At 40.3% G+C, this 16,958-nt stretch overlaps 1 long non-coding RNA gene across 1 annotated transcript; it reads left to right on the plus strand.

Moving 5' to 3' along the window:
• The first annotated feature begins 12,718 nt into the window (after positions 1-12,718).
• Positions 12,719-16,481, plus strand: LOC114001483. The gene is made up of 2 exons (XR_005563029.1): positions 12,719-12,786; positions 16,124-16,481. It is a non-coding gene; the product is annotated as an uncharacterized LOC114001483 (long non-coding RNA).
• Positions 16,482-16,958: the final 477 nt, after the last annotated feature.

The raw sequence follows: 16,958 nt of genomic DNA on the forward strand, positions 1-16,958 counted from the left end.
TTTTTCTTTTTTTCAAATGCAGATACATAAAGAAACTTTCCCTGCGTGTTCTTCAGATTAATTTCTGCTGTATCCAGAATAATATATTAGACCTTAGGGCAAGAACAGAACATGATGATCTGGGTTGACCTTGATTGAGGCCAACTGTTCCTGTATCTATCCCAGCATTTTGTGGCTGATATAAATCAACTTGTGACTTCATTTTTTTTTCATAAGTACAAAATTACATGTATAAAAAGCAAATGAACACTTACTCTAATTTTTGTTAGGTACATTGGCTCCAGATGTCAGGTACATAACCTACTTGAAAATTTGATTCCTTTTCTTTTCCCTTTCTTTTTTTTTTATGCTGAATAGAAGATGCGTTATTGTGGACTGGATGAAACCTTACTAAATGTTTGATTTATCTTATTCATAGTAAAACTAAGAAGGGCGTTATAAAAACAGCTAAAAGCTTGAGAGGCTCTTGGTCTCCAAAATTCTGTCCTTTGTCTTACACAGAGGTTTAACTTTGAGGCAGAAGTAGTATCCCCGTCATCTGATAACAATTCCTGTGATGGGAAGGCAGTATGTTGAAAACATGAGTGATCAAGAAGGAAACCAAGACAAAATCAGAACAAGTGCGAGGAATAAGATCAGTGAAGAAAATATTGTTGTTCAGGCTAACTGTTGACAGGATAGGGCTGGGAACTCTTACCAAAGAAAGTATCTTTTCTTTGATTGTATTGTGTAGAAGAGGAGGGGATGTTGCATGCTTTTTGTAAGAGAGTTGGGCTTTATCAGACAAATGTACAACTCCATTGTCATTTATTTTTCTGTCACAAGTAACACCCAAAAGCAGAATTTTGATTTTATGGGTCAGAAATGCATAAATGCTTATATGCACTATATGTAATTTACATTTCTGATGCAACAAATTAACTAGAGGGGGTTAGTAGTGAAGATCAAAATCTAATAAGGTTATCTGCTTCAGCATAATGTATTTCATTTTGGTACTAAAATGGTGAAGCAGGACTAGACATCTAAGCCAATACACATGAAAAAGTAATGAACACATTTTGTACTGATTGAAGAAGTTCATCTTGCTCAAACTTCTTGGCTGCAGAAATAAAATAACTATTGACCTAGTTCTAAAAATATCAGGGATCAGGTAATATCTTAATTCTGATTTATTTGGTTCAAACTTTGAAATGCTATCACTTGCAGCTGGCAGATATGCAGTGGTAGGGAATAGTGCCATCGTGAAATGCTGCAGACTGAAAAAAATCACCTGCTTGTCCTGGGATGAGTGCCATTGCTGTCTGATGGAAATATCAGGCTGGTCTCTCATCCTCTGAATGCAGATATTTCTAATGGGAGAGAAATTTACCTGTATAGTGTAGGGAATGATGCAGTAAGAGGAAACACTTAGCATTTTGCATGCAACTTCTTGTATCCAAACATAGGACTTTTTTTCTTTTTTCCTTTTCTCTAAAGGCAAACCCACAACCTGGTAAATATTAGAAGCAGATTACTCATGTACTGGAAGAGACTTTTGGCAGCTGTTTGTTTTGGCTGGTTCCATTTTAAAATAAAATCCTAACAAAATAATAGAAAAATCCATGTAGAGTATTGTACCTTTGTTTGACATTTGTAGTACAGTGAACAAAGTTCTCATTAGAGTTATCATCATTTTTACATGGTAGTTTGGCATCTAGTCAAAACTATGTATATTCATAAATACCTACACCTATACCTGGAATATTCAGGCAATATATGATGTTGGTTTTCCTTGTTGGCCTTGCTTTGCTGGTTTTTTTTGGCTTTTTTTGGTTTTTTTTTGGTTGGGCATTAGATTTGAGAGCTGGGTCCAATGTTTGAATCCAATTATTGGATTATTTTTTTTCCCTGTTACTCCCCTCAGCCTTTTTGCACAATCCTTTGATCTCTTATATTGAAACTGGGTTGCAGTTAATTGTACGGGATGGACTTACTGAAAAGGGAAATTGAGCAGATTGATGTTTTCCCATTTTTAGTCTTTACATCCTTTTAGATCCCAACTCAAAGGTGAGACAGCAAAATGAAAATCAGAATCCTCATCAGTTTATGATAAACATGGTCTTCATGAAATACTGCAGCCTTCTGATCAGAGGTAGAGGTATTAACCTCTTGCAGTCCCTAAATGCTTTTGCCCTGCTTAAGTAAGCTGTTACCAATAGCCAGTTTGTAATAGGATATTACTAGATGCTTTTTATTACCTCTCTTGACAACCAGTTACTACTCTCTGTGGATGCAAGAAGGTTTGTGGGCCCTGAGCTATGACCTTGCCTCCCCTTTGAACTTGAATCCTTGGATGAAATCTGGACCTTCATGTAGATTTTCTTCCTTGCATATTTGTTTAGTTTCATGCTGAATTGACTGACTTCTTGCTCTGGAGTTTGCCTTGTTTTCATTTGATAAAGTTACAGTAAACCTATTTCCTGTTTCCTTCTAATTTCTTAATTTAGTACATTTTAATGTATCTATCCATGTTTCTTTGTTGCGTGTATAATGTCAAATAGAGAAGAAAATCTGAGATGATATGAAGGAAAGCTTTATCAGCACCAACATGGGAATAGTTCTGTTATTTCTGGACAAAGGCCACAAATGAGTTATTCAGGACATGATAAATGACAGGGAGACTATTGTAAGAAAATTCTTTATCATGCATAACCCACATAAGTCACTGTGCATAGGCAGAGGAGTACTTTCAAGAATTTTAGGTTCTTGTTATGACTAGAATGAATTCAAAATATAAATGTAAGTTTATAGTTCATCCTACTGAATGAACAACTTTGTGGTTTTTAGAGCAGTTTAGATGTGATGAAGTCTTACCAAAGGACAACAGGCTCTGGGAGATGCTTGGCTAGATGGAATTGTTGGCCAACTCCCTTGAGGACCCCATCTCCATCTCCAGTGCAGTTTGTCTCTTCTGAAGTCAGGAATTTCTGTCCCCTTTCTCACCTAGCTTCTCATTCTCAACCTTTGTCCTAGCACCCTTAGTGCAAGCTGATTAGGCATAGTGGCATTGCATCTATAGTAGCAGCATTTTATTTTGCTAAGCAGGCACAAGAGGAACCAAAGAGCTTGTGTATTTTCAACAGAACAACATTCTAGGTCAGGGTTGATTTATAATGACTTTTATGAGGGTCTAGTTTGGTCAAGAAAGAAAACAAATGCACTTGAAGCATGCAGGCAAGAGCCACAAAGGTTTGGTGAGACATGATTTTTGTCATCTTTAGCAGGGCCTTTTCTGTGTTGTTCAACTGGGATCACTGGCATACATTGTCCCTTTGCTCCAGGGTCCCCATGGAGATGTGATCAGCCACACATGTTGCCTCTGACTTGAGGATCCACTTTTTTCCAAGACTAGATTATTTAGATTAGTGAAGTTAGAGCTTGAGAAACTTCTCCAATGGCATAAAGGACTACCTTTCAGTCCTGCAGACATGCCAGCAGCCAGACTGACTTTGATGATGAACTTGTTTGTAAGAGAGCAGCTACTCTTCCTGCTTTTCACCACACTGAGTCTGGTTTGCCCAGTGCCTCCAACCATAACATTTTTGTTTTGTGAACTGGAAGAATATAACATCTTCCTCTGAGATACAAAAATAAGCAGATCATTTGAAGCTCCACTGGTGATCAGGAATGTTGAGAGAAAATTGGATGGAGGGATTAATTGTGGTTTTGGGGGTGGGATATATTTGACCATAATTGTGATCTGATCCTTAAGAGAATATAAAAACCCAAAAAGCTGGGCAGGGTTCTGATTTCTAATGTCTAATTTTTCACTGCTGATAGTGTGTCTAAGCAATCTACTGTGCCTTAGGAAAAAGATCTTGGGTTTACAGCAGATAATTTTGTAGACACAGTTCAATGACTGTCAAAAATGAAAAAAAAAATTAAGAGCTGCAGAGAAGGAATAAAGAGGAACTAGAAGCAGTTTTTGAAGCAGTTGCCTGATCCTCCTTGCCTCCTCTGCTTTTTTTGCCCGGGGGTAGTCTCAGGGCCCACAAGCTGAAATCACTTTAGGTGAAACTCACCCAGAAGATGCACTTCAGAAGCACATTTAATGTTTTGAATGTGCAAATAGACATTCAGTCTTATCTGTTCCAAAATAACACTCCCAAACAGGTATATAGAGTCAAGTCCTCTGCACGACTGCCCCTCTGGTAGCCCTCTGGCCACCATCCACATGCTGATGTGGAGGTAGCCAGAGAGGCTCCTGCTCTCAGCTGGTGGATGGAGGACTGTGCTGTATAGCTGTGCTTGCTCTGCAGTCGTGCTCATCTCCAGCTGTCTCCAGGTACTGAGGACTGACAATGGGCCAGACTAGACCTTTGGTCTGTTCTGGTTGTATGAAGAGTATCAGAATCTTAATTTTAATGGAGACATTAATAAAAATATTATTGAGAGTTATTGAAAAATAATAATGGCTATATTTTTGGGGAGGGTCCTTTGATACCTATAGACATTATGAGAACCAATGTATTTGTTGCATCCCTTTCTCCATGTAAAAAAGAGGAACATGTATCCTGTAGCTAATACAGTCCACATCCCTTATTAAGAACAAACTTATCTCTCTCCTGAGAAGTAGATTTATTGCTGCTGTTAGCAAAGGCCTGGGAATGGGATCCCCTGGCTTAGTTGCACTCCAACACTATCTGTCCTTAAAATTTTCCCTCTGTAACCTTTTCACATCAGAGGATGTTTTATGCCTCCTGGTAATGCTCTGTCTTAATTCATTCTGTACTATATAACTTGAATATAGTGTCATAGCTAATTGCCACCATCTGCATGTAAACCACAACAGTTTTTTTCTACCACATGTCATAACAGCAACTGACCTCTAGCTACTTGGAATGTGTCCAGGAGCAGACACCTGACTCAGATCATTTGAGTTGCTGTCAGTCCCTACTTCTCTCCGCCAACTCTACATGCTACAGGACCAAAGAATGGTTTGGGTTGGAAGGGATCTTAAAAATCCCATAGGCAGGGACACGTTCCACTAGACCAGGTTGCTCAAAGCTCCAATCAACCTGGGCTGGGACACTTCCAGGGATGGGGCATCCACAGCAGTGCAGCTTCTTTCAGTGTCTCATCACACTCATCATAAAAAACTTCTCCTCTATGTCTAGTCTCAGCCTTCCCTCTTTACTTTTGAAACTCTTGCCCCTTGTCCTGTTCACTACATGCCCATGGGAAAAATCCCTCTCCAGCTCTCTTGTAGCCCCCTTCAGGTACTGTAAAGTGCTGTGAGGTGTCCATGGAGCCTTCCCTTCTCCTGGCTGAGCAACCCCAGCTCCCTCCCCTGTCCTCATAGGAGAGGCTTCTAGACCCACTCCAACAGGACCATGTCTGTCATGTGCTGAGATCCCAGAGCTGGACACAGTATTCAAGGTGGGATCTCATCAGAGCAGAGTAGAGGGGCAGAACAGAGTATACTCCTACCCTATGGTGACTTATGTCAGTCTCAAGTAGCCTGGATTGAAGGGAGTATACACAACTTATTTTTTCTGAGCCACAAACATGCCTGAAAGTGCCTGGGAAGCAATCCCTGGGGACAGTTTATAACAGGAGCATTTCAAGTTGCCTTCATTATCTTAATGCCATTCAGTTTGAGGCAACTTTCTTGTGCACTGCCCAAACCATGTGCCGTGAGGCTGAAGGAGGGTGTCAGCAGCAGTTTGAAATGAAAGGGGATAGGTACAGACACAGAACATTTGAGAAGTCCTGATTGTTCCAGTAACTGAAGAAGTGAACATTTTAAAACAGAACACTGTGTAGAAATAGTGAAAAACTTGAGAGAACTCTGGCTCCATGCTCTCAAGCAGTTTTTTTTCTCATCGAGTTATCCTGCAGTGGCCCTGCCTACATGAGCAGTGATATTTTTACAGATGTCAGTTCTATTCATCTCAGGGTCGTAGGGCTTGGTATACTCATGCATCAAACCTGGGTTTTTGCTATATAAAAGTGTTCAATTTCCAGATGAACATCAATGATTAGTGACTAACATGCATATGCCTGTACAGAAGGAAGGATGCTAATCGAGTGGTGAGCTGTCAGTTTTCTCCCCTTTCTTCTCTACTTTAAGTTCAGACTTTGGCTGCTGTCCCTGGAACCAGCTGCTATCAGACTATGGAAGATCTTCTTATGCCAGCAGCAGCATCTGGATGCCTGGCACGGCTCTTTGAACAGTTGACTTGATTTCTGTTGTGGTCAGCATGCAGCTGGAATTTTTTATCCTGCCTGGATGGTTTTTCTCTTTGGCTCACCTTGAATTATTTGGAATTTATATGTTTCCATCCCATGGGGGAAACAGGACTCTGTGCAGTTACTTCTCAGTAGTTGCGTAGAGGATCCTTGCAGCTGAAATATAGGGAGAATTCCTTTCTGCCTTTGTGTTTGTATATGCTTTTTATAGGAGAAACACACTAAAATTTACTCTCACCCTGAAGCTGTTGTGTACTTACAGAGTGCATGCTGGGACTATGAGTACAAAAGCAGAAACTTTTGTACTGCAAATTTTTAAAAATATATTTGGCATCAGAAAATTCTAATTATACAAGTAGAAACTTTCTACATTATGTATTTTTGAAATGGAGTTTCAGCAAGGATCTTGCATGGGTCTAAGGTAGGATTCCTGCTAGCAAAAACAGCTATTAAAGCAAAAAAATTACTAGTGATGGACCTCACCCTACCCCATCACCTGGGTATAAGGGAGCCAGGTTGAGGTTCCCACTCTGCCCAATTCAGTGCTGTGACAACCTAGCTGCAAATTTGGGGTGTTTTCCATTGCAGCCTTTTATTAGGCCAGCTGAGGTGTAAGCCACATAGTCTGCTGACTAGCATGTGTGCCTGAGTGACAGGAGCTCCCTGAACCAAGGGGTGAACTGGGGAGATGGAGGAGGATATGTCTGTCCTCAGAATGTTAAAGAACTATGTTTAGTCACGCTGTGAGGCAAAACTAGGTATCAGTGGTGCATTTTGGTTTTTTTAAGGGTCTCGTTTGTGGCCTGGGCCATACCATACACTTACTCTCTTCTCATGCTTGCTTACTCTTACTGCATATAGGTCCAAGACAGCTTGAGTGCAGGCTCCATCATCCTATCCCATCCACCTCCACTGCCCTTTGCTATGCTGAGACAGATCCTTGCCTGGCTGCAGTTTCCTCAGTCTGCAAACATATAGCCCACAGCAGGAGAAGTGAGAGGATTGCTACCAAATTAGGAGACGGGGTTGCTGGCTAGGTCAGCAGAGGTACAGTGGAAATGTAAAAGCCAGGTTTCAGATCTGCCGGCTGCTCTGAAGAAGCCTGAAGTAGTTTCTGGAGCATCAGCTATTTTTGAGATTGCAGTGGAAGTGAGCAAATATTATTGGTTTGCCTGGGGCTTCCTTTACTTAGGGCTGGGTGGTTGTCACTTCTGGCACTTCTAGACAACTTTGTTTAGGAGAAAAAACTGCATTTCATTGGGTACAGAAGTGCTGTTCCTGAACTGCATTGGGAGAATCCCTTACGGGAAAACACAGAGTGGTGTGTTGGCACTTGCAGTGCTGCTGCTGGGCTTACAGCTGTAGCCACGGTGTGAGCTGAGGCCCGGCAGCCCTTACCCCTGCCCAGCTTGCCTGCTGCCCTGCTGTACTGGATGGAACAAAGGGAGAAGGGGTTTTGACCTCCTCAAAGTCTTGCATCTCTATGGAAGTAGCCAAAAGAGCCAAAGGCAGCTGTTCTTGACCAGGAAAGCCTTTTGCAGGTGATTGCTTTGTTATGCCACCCTGAGTTGTTTGTGGTAGGAGAAGGAAAGGAGAAGCTGAGTGTGAGCAGCTAGGAATAGCTGCTGGTCCCATTGAGAATGGATGGAGGGGACTGCTTTCACTTGTCCCCACCAGCCCCTGTCACCCAAGGTCCCTCCCACGCAGCAGTGATCCCCTGTCTCCCCATGGCTAGACCTTCCCAGGTGAGTTTGGGATGTAGAGTGAAAGAGGGCAGAAGTCTTGTCAGCTACTGCTCATTACAGCTCTGACCTCTTCGAAATAATAAGTAGGGCCTTATTTGGCTTTTGAACCAAAAAGGTTGGGACACCATTAGTTTATTTTGTGCTAGCAGCAAGTGAGCAGTGTTACTCGCAGGACTTCATGCGATCTTTCCTACCTGCATTAGCTCAGTATTTCCTGCACTTGGCAGATGTGCTAACTGAAATAACAAGGGAAGATGTGACTGTGGTTACACATGGTGCTTGGCAAGGACTCTTTGTCCTGTACGTTAGCCACACATTTATCCTTCTGCTATGCATACTGTCAGTTTTTAATTTCCTCCCTTTTTTCTGTATTCCAATTTCCATTCTTTTTTTTCTCCATTATCTTTTCCTTTGCCCAGCCTTGTTTCTCCCTATGGTTCAGTGACTGTCGTCTTTTATCTTGGATCTTTCCTTTAGCGTCAGCGAGAAAAGAGAGGGCTCACACATACCACACACAGACATCTCCTACGCACACCCCATGCCTTGGGATCCCTGCCCATGTGGACATGTGCACATGGCCAAGTATGTCTAATTGGTTGTGCACCAGTAATTTAACCTAAGCCAACTAGCTTTTGTTAAATCCACGACTGTCGAATTAGGCATAGGCAGGAACCACAAACCATATGTTTCTTCTGTTTTACCACATGCTGTTCTGACTGTGTCTTAGAAGTAACATGGATATACCCCTAGGGAAGTTACGCCAAGGTGGGGTGTTTACTAGAAGACAAGTCGTCGGATTTGTAGTTTGAACTGGTCATACCACAAATAAAAATCTGTGTATATGTTCTATCCATTTCAACTATTAGCTATCGTTACTACATGCTGCTTTTTTTTCTTTCTTTTTTTTTTTTTTTAGCAGAGGAGGAATAATTTTTTAGTTTTTTTAATATCTTTCTTGTAACTTAAAGGCAGGGTATCTGAAACCTGCAGCTGTGGGTAATTCCAGCTCCATTCTAGAAAATACACATTTGATCAAAGGGAGGTCTTCCGATTTCTGGACATTATGCAGAGTTCAGTCCAATTACACTTTAAGCAGAGGCAGAAAAAGAACAATTTCAGTCATTTTTCTCTCTTTCTAGCAGGCTGAGAAAATGTGGAAAGTTCTCCCTTTTTTTCATGGACACTTTGCTTTGTGCCACACTTAACTGGCTTTACATATCCAATCTAAAAAAAACCCCCTTAATTTATAAAATGTTTACATTGGAGAATATCCTCCAAAACTGTGCTGCTGTTTTTAGCTCTGTTAGTGTTGGTGTATGGAGGATGACTGGCAAGAACTGAACATTAACAATGATCTTAGGCTGCTCCAGGGGATGGTAATTCCTACGTGAAACATCCTTAAAAATATCCTGTTTGAACACTTAGTAATATGTTAATGGTTGTGTTAAAGAGCAGAACGCTCGACTCTGACTTTTGCTGAAAAGAGGGATCATTTTGAAACAATTTGCATTATAGCAAACATGGGGGAAACTCTTTTTCCTCCCACAGACCTGGGTGAGCACACAAGGAGAGTGAATGGTTACGGCAGGTCCTCCCCATTCCTCCCACTTCAGATTGGTCAGATCTTCGTTTCCTTGATTCTGCATATTTATGAAATTCCAGTTGCTGTTTCTTTTCTGACTGAGCAGTTCTAATCTCCCAAGATTTTTATCAGTTATAGTCTGGACTAGTTAGGGCAAACACAGACAGTATAGTGAACACCTTAGTAACTTTTCCAAAGGCAAGATCACTCCTCGGTTAACCAGGTTTTTTTCTTTCAAAATGAGTCACTGTTGCAAGATTTGTTCTCCTCATACTAAATTCAAGGCCTATCACAAATCCATCTAACGTTTTGTTTCTGATTAGCGGATCAGAAATGTTGTGGCCATGTGGAGCAAAGCATTCATCCAATGTTGACTTCTTCTGCTCTTTCGATATTTGGGGGTTAACCTTATGCCAGCAAGATTTTCTGTGTTAGGTATTGTTCTGGCCTTCTGCAGCCTGCATAAAAGTATAAGGATTTGGCTTATTCCACAAAGATGTAATTTTTTGTCTGTGCCTTGCCTGGATCAAATTTCTATTGCTGGCTTATCCAGCAGTGTGCAGAATGGATGTCATGGAGAATGGAACCACCATCAAAGGGTCTTCCTAGGTGTATTTTCATAGTCTTTGCCATGATTAGATTAAGAGTAAAAGGGTCCATAGTGAAATGTACATCATGAGTAGCAAATTCAGAATATATCTGTTAAAATCAATGTAATTCACGCTTTTCTGAATACTTAATATGCAAGGTCAGGCAGGCAACACTACACCTCTAAGACTGCCAAGATAAACCCCTCTGTCTTTGTGTCTTCTTGGCCTAGAAAGAGTTGACATTTCATGCCATGTGAGCTGACTGAGTGCTGCACTTCTGTGTTTGACAGATATTTTCAGCTCCCACAAACAGAACTTAAGAGAAAATGATGATCTTAGTGTATCATCTCACTTTATTGCAAATGACAAATGGAAAAGTAATATTGTTTTCATAATATTTCAGGCATACTTCCTGACCACTGTGTTACTACCCAGTCATGAATGATATTGGTTAGGAATTTCAAAAGGGAAATACAATAAAATGAGAGCGTTAAGAATTTTAAAATTATTTGTCTTACTGTATCAATTTAGCCCAAGTAGAGTACTGAGCAGTGTTATATTTTAAACCTTAACATTTTTGCTTTCAGTGGTGCTGTGTAATTGAGCTGCCCGTCTACCTCAGTTTATTTTTTTTCATACCTTTGTTACTGCTTCTACAGAAATAGCACAAAATATTCCTTTTCCCTGCTGTGATTAAGATTCATCATCTCAGTAGGATTTCGTTTTTCATTCCATTTCCATTTTCTTCGTAAAGCAGTGACGGATCAAAATCATATCGTTGTGTACCAGCTAAAAAAGTTTAAACTGACAAAAACAATCAGTCCTAAAAGAGAAACCAGCTTTGCCATAACATCTGTTTCTTTCAAGGAAGGAATAGTTTCATTTGGGATGGAAAATATGTATTTATGGATATGAAAATGTTTTTTGTGGTACTTTGGTGCATTTGCTACATTCCAGCACTGCATTTTGTGTTAGTACAGACAGTTTAACTGTCTGTAACAGACCTGCTTGTGCTAGCTGATAGATGATTAACCTTCATAATGCATTTCATGCCCTCAAGTGTTTCTCACTGCAGCATATTGCCACACTAATTCCTTTTTTGTTACTTGAAGACCTGTATCATCCAAAATGTGTAGATATAAGATTGCTTTAAGCATTAAATTCAGGGGGAAAAGCTCTGGAAATGCCACTTGTGAAATGACATTCATCCAGGCTGGGGGAAGCTCTGACAAATGCTTTTGAAGACCTTTGGTAAATTTATTGAACTGTTATAGTCAAAAACCAATCTTCTTAAGAGGAAAGATGGCCATGAAAATGACCAAGGACTGGTTTTGAGAGGAGAAAACTCTTAGTGGCTGGACCATTCTGGAGCAGGACAGGAGAACATTTGTAAATAAAGCATGGTGAGTTTGGAGATCCTAAGCTTCATAATAGTGACTGACAGCATTGCCTTGGGTCAAAGCGTGTGTGAATGCCCATAGACGAGTTACAGTATGGTCAGAACAGGCCAGAGGAGGAGGCAGAGGCAGGTCAGACACAACTACACTGTTAGCTTGGAGAGTGGGCTGGGGCCTGGAACCATCGTGGAGCAGAGTAGCCATGTTGGCCTCTTTAAGTTGGCACACATTAAGACTAACACTTTCAAGTGAGTGTATAACCTTTCCAGAAATTGTGTATTACCAGCAGGAGGCTGAAGTACGTATGTTTATTTAAAAGACCTGGTTGTGCTCAATTTTTAATGCATTGATCTTTTTTCTTCTTTTCACTGTTTCTATTTATCTATTAATAGCTTCTTGGGTGGTAAAACCAGGCAAAATAACTGTCAAGACATGCAATTACTGATAATGTGGCAGCTAGGGAAGGATTTACGCTGTTCTTGTTGGAATGATCTTAACAGAAAGGCAGCAAACTCTGGACATGGGCAGATCAACAAAAAAGGGGAAATTTATTACACTTGGCAGCATTTGTTGTTGTAGTGAGTGGGTGTGAGAGAAATATTTTTATGATTAACCTCAGATTCAGGGCACAGTGTTGGATCAGATGGTTAGTAAGAATGTCTATCTTGTCTAAAGTTACTATGATTACAGCATCGATTGACTACCATTAATAACTTGTTCCAGGGCATAAAACTTCATTGTTTCCATGTCCATTTTGTTGCAAGTCCTCACTTCATTACCATCAGGTCACTTGTGGCAGAACTCCAACAAGGAGCTGGGGCTGCATGTCTGTGGGTTGTGTGTTCTGGATTCACAGAGAGGGATGGCCTGTCCCTGAAGAGAAGTCCTCGTGGTTGCCATCAGGGAGGTCAGGGCTGTGATGGGGAGCAGGAGGGCTGCAAAGAAGGGAGGAAGGAGACACCAATCTCCTGTCCTGCTAGCTACCTGTTTTCAGCACCATCCCCACTCCACAGGGCCTCTGAGTCTCCTTTGTGGATGCCTTCCTGCATGTTTATGTCTCCTGGATGATGAAAGTTGGCTCAAAGGCATTAAATTGCAGGAAGTGACATATTGTAGCTATGTTTTGCCTTTCTGTGATGTCATGGGATTCACCAAGAGTCCCATCCATTTGCAGGTGAAGGAGGTATCACCTCTTGTAAGCAGAGGAGGAAAATCCTCTTTGAGGGAAAAGAAAGTCAGAGGTGAGCTCTAGTAGAGTTTCTTTCTTCCTTTTTCTCCTTTTTTTTTTAACAGATTAGTGAAACAAAAATATATTTGCAAGAAGATGACTCTAGGATTTTGCAGCATACTTCTGTAAAGCTCAAAAATATGGTGGTGATATGCAGCAAACATACATCATCCATTGTTGAAAAGACTGAAGGAAAAATCTTGGTGTTACTGGAATGATAGAAGCTTAATGCCCTGACTCTGTCATGCAAAGATATGTAGAGAAAACTTATTCAAGAGATTGTGAGAATTCATCAAGCACAAAGAGCTGTGAGGGCAGCCTTAAATTTTGAGATTGATGGGATTTTTGCAATACAGAACATTTTAATTAATTTAAGTGCTGATGCGTTTCTTGTCAGCATGTTGACTTTTGGCAGTGGTGTCACAGAGTTTGAAAACACTGCATCATGTATGGAAGCAGCAATTGCCCATGCAGGCCCACTATAAAATGCCCTTGGTAGACTTGAACATTTCAGTTGTTTATCACATACAACAGGGGTGTAATAGGCTGGCTAAATACAGTAAAACTGGAGAAGAAGAATGTGGGACCATAGCTTTCATTTTTTTGAATTGCCTAACTGCTTCATAAAACTAATCTCTTTAAGGACAGAGGATCAAATTCTCATCTGTCAATGTAGCCAGAGTTACCCTAGCAAATCTGGAATGACTCAGGAGACTCTCAATCTCTCAAGCCCTTGATCTTTGTGTAAACTCACATAGCATGACACACCTGCTGTGGTGGAAGCTGTCAGGCTGCAGAGATGGGTACGAGGAACAGGAAGACTGCATCCTCTAGCAGAGACTTACTCTAGAGGGAGAAGTGCTGAGCGGCTCATCACACTGAGCAGTTAAATGGTAGCTGGAACAGCGAGGCAGATCAAAAAACCTTCAGAGTAGCGGAAAAAATGAGATAAAAGTGAACCAACTTATTTGTCTTGTTAGGTCTGCTTTTCTTGTTAATTTTCTTTTTATCCTTTCTCCCTTTTAACTGGGTTTATATTACAAATTGTATAAATTGCAATGTGTATGTGGCCCAGCCCTGAGCTTTGAGCTTCCTTAAACATTTATGTCAGGCTAAACTGAGTAATGGCTAATTTTGACTAAACCGCATGGCAAAATACTCAATAGGGAAATTGTATGTAATGACAGGCAGCACTAGCAGTAAAAAGAAGATAAAAACAGGTAAGGGAAACTGTGAACATCAGAGAAGAAAATCTCTCCGCCAAAGGAGTCACAATACCTGCTCCACCCTTCCCCTCTTTCCACACTGTGGATCAGTGGTTGTCTCGTCTAGCAAGAAGCAGAGGCACACTCATGGAGCAAAACCCAGCTTCTCCATCAACAAGTGATCTTAATGGTGCTTGCAGACCAAGGTCATCATCCATGGACAAAACCCTTTTCTGAATAAAGCTTGTGTGGTGCTGAGCAGGAGGGAGCCCTTTGCCCTGGGACAGGTGCTGTGAAGTGCCCTTTAGTACACGGGGTGTGACAGAGCAGTAAAGCTGCAGGCATTGATTTTGCCAGGTGCCAGTTAGACATGTACTCATGGACATGCTTTATCTTGGCTTGAAATGCCTTGTAGGATGCTTGATAGCCTGCCTTGGGATCTGCTTATAAATTGGCCTCCATCTACTCTGTCCACCCTAAAAACAACCTGTTTCCTTGGACAAAGAGTTCATGCATTGTAATCTTGTTAAAGAATTCATTTTACAACAGTGGTATTGATCTGCTTCGACCTCTTTTAACAAAGTCCTTCAAAGCCCATAATTTTCTTCCAAAGGAAAGAAGCAAGCAGTGTTATTCTAAATTTTGCCTTAGTTTATCATACATTTTACAAGCAGGTTACCATCTGCACTGTAATGACTTTCTTCCAGGAATATTTTTTTTGTTATGTTCAAATGAATTTTTATAACAGAATTGTTTTTCACTTAGCTTTCAGTAAAGTTGCTTTATGGAACTTTCACCTGCATGTAAGTCAAATTGTGTAAATCTTATTACAGTGTTCCTATATATTATTTAGTAACTGAAGATAATTTACTATGGAGAAATATTTGACTATTGTAACTTTTATAAACAGCAAGTTTTGAGTGGTATTTTTCTTGCCCCACAAAATAACAGCACTGAATACTGATTCTTGAAGCTTTATATCTCTGTGTGACAATGGTGAAAATATACTTAAGGCCATGGAAGCCATTTTTTTCTGGATATTTCATCCCAGACAAATAGTGAACTAGATTTTCTAATGCCAGAATTTTTTTCTTCATCTGGTTATTCCAGTGTTGCTCTTGCTCTTCTAGTACTACAAAATAAGAAATACAAACTTTTGCTGCCAATCTTGATAAAGTTCTTAGCTTCCAGTTTCACAGATCTGTTAAAGCTGCTTGCCTTGTACCTTGCCCTTGATTCAGCACAGCAATTTCAATACGTTTATTAATTAGGTAGTAAGACATGACTAAAAAAAGTGTCCTTGAAGCAGAGTTTATAGTAAACAACATACTTTTCTTATCTACATAATAACAGTGCCTTAAGAAAACACCAGTACTTTCCAGAAAGCACTTCAGCTTTCATGTGTTGTGCAAGTAAAACTAGAGAGTGGGTTTTAGCATTGGGTCAGCACTTTGCTCTTTGTGTGTAGGCTATTGCTGTGGAAAAATCTTCTCAGCTACCTGTGCCCCACATGGAGCTACACTTACTCTCAACCTCTGGGGTGCCCTTGCAGGTTACTGGGATGCATGCTAACTATAATGGTATTTTTTATAAAGTGAGTAGATCAGCTGGAGAAGATGAACATAGAGTCATAGAATGGTTTGAGTTGGAAAGGGCCTTAAAAATCATTTTGTCCAACCCCCCAGCCATGGGTAAGGACATTAGGTAACACTACTGCAGTCAAAGTTGAATCACATGTCTGGGGACTACACTGCTAACATGCCTCAGTGCATAAATAAGGTGGACCTGTTGTGGCATTTGAAGGCCCTGGTAGTGTCACTGTGATGTTGTCCTTTCACCCTTTGGTTTCTGATGTTTGGTTCCTGTTCCCCATTTCCTGCAGCTTTGCAGCCTGCACTTTGGTTGCAGCTGGAGAATCCCACAAATTGAAATTTGTCTATTGCTTCTTCAAACTGTGATCTAGCCACTCCTACTCCTCAAAAAAATGGTATATGAAGCGGGTTTTTTTCCAAATGACATTTTTAGCTTCTTTCCTGCTTACTAGTGACTGAAATAGTGGGAAAGACAATCATTGTCACCACCATTTTGCTCAATTCTTATTTGTTTTCTCTTTATACTCGCTCTTTTTTTTTTTTTTTTTTTTAGGAATAACATTTTATCAGACCTGGATGTGGTCCTAGAGATGTGTTATCTAAGGAGAAGGAAAGATAATCACACCGTAAGGAGATCAGGGGCTCAGATCCCCTTGTAAACGACAGCTCATGGGCATGAAGGTTCTTACTGCTGATTATGTGGTGTGTGTCTTTGCCTTTGCCTTCAACATAAGGCTCATTTCTGAGCTGGAATGCACTGTGGTATCCCAGCCACCCCCTCAAGGCTGTCTTTACTCCAAACTAAGTGGAGGTACCTGTTGTCTCAGCATGGTCATGGAAGGCAGTGAAGCGATCTTGATTTAGAAGACACTTTTTGTCCATGAATGGGGGAATAAATAACCAAAACTGTATCCAATGGCTTTGAACATCTGTTCCAGTGCTCTCTGGGGCCATATGAACCATTTATAACCTGAGGAGGTTTAAGTCCATAGCTACTAATTTGATGTCCTTCCTGTATATTTCTGCTTGATACTTTAATTTCCAATTTACACTTGAATTTGATTTTTTATGGATAATAATACTTGTTTCAGAGAAAATGAAAACATGCTACTTATGTTTCTATTTGTAATTTACTTATAATCAGTAAATAATCTTAATTATTATTTTAACATAATCTTAATTCTAGTTTAGCATACCATTTAGATAGAAAATTTACTGTGTCATTTTCCAGGAATTGTTCATGTTTAGGCAATTCAAAAATATGAATAGCTTTTATTGTGTCATATATATATATATGTGTGTGTGTGTCTGAGTTACTCTGTCTCATCTATCCTATATATGATATCATATAAAAGGAATATCCTTTTAAAGGAAAAAATTAAATCTGA

This window comes from Pipra filicauda, unplaced genomic scaffold, assembly GCF_003945595.2.
Source record: "Pipra filicauda isolate LSUMZ 115617 unplaced genomic scaffold, ASM394559v2 scaffold180_size1756469_pilon, whole genome shotgun sequence".
NCBI lineage: Eukaryota > Metazoa > Chordata > Aves > Passeriformes > Pipridae > Pipra > Pipra filicauda.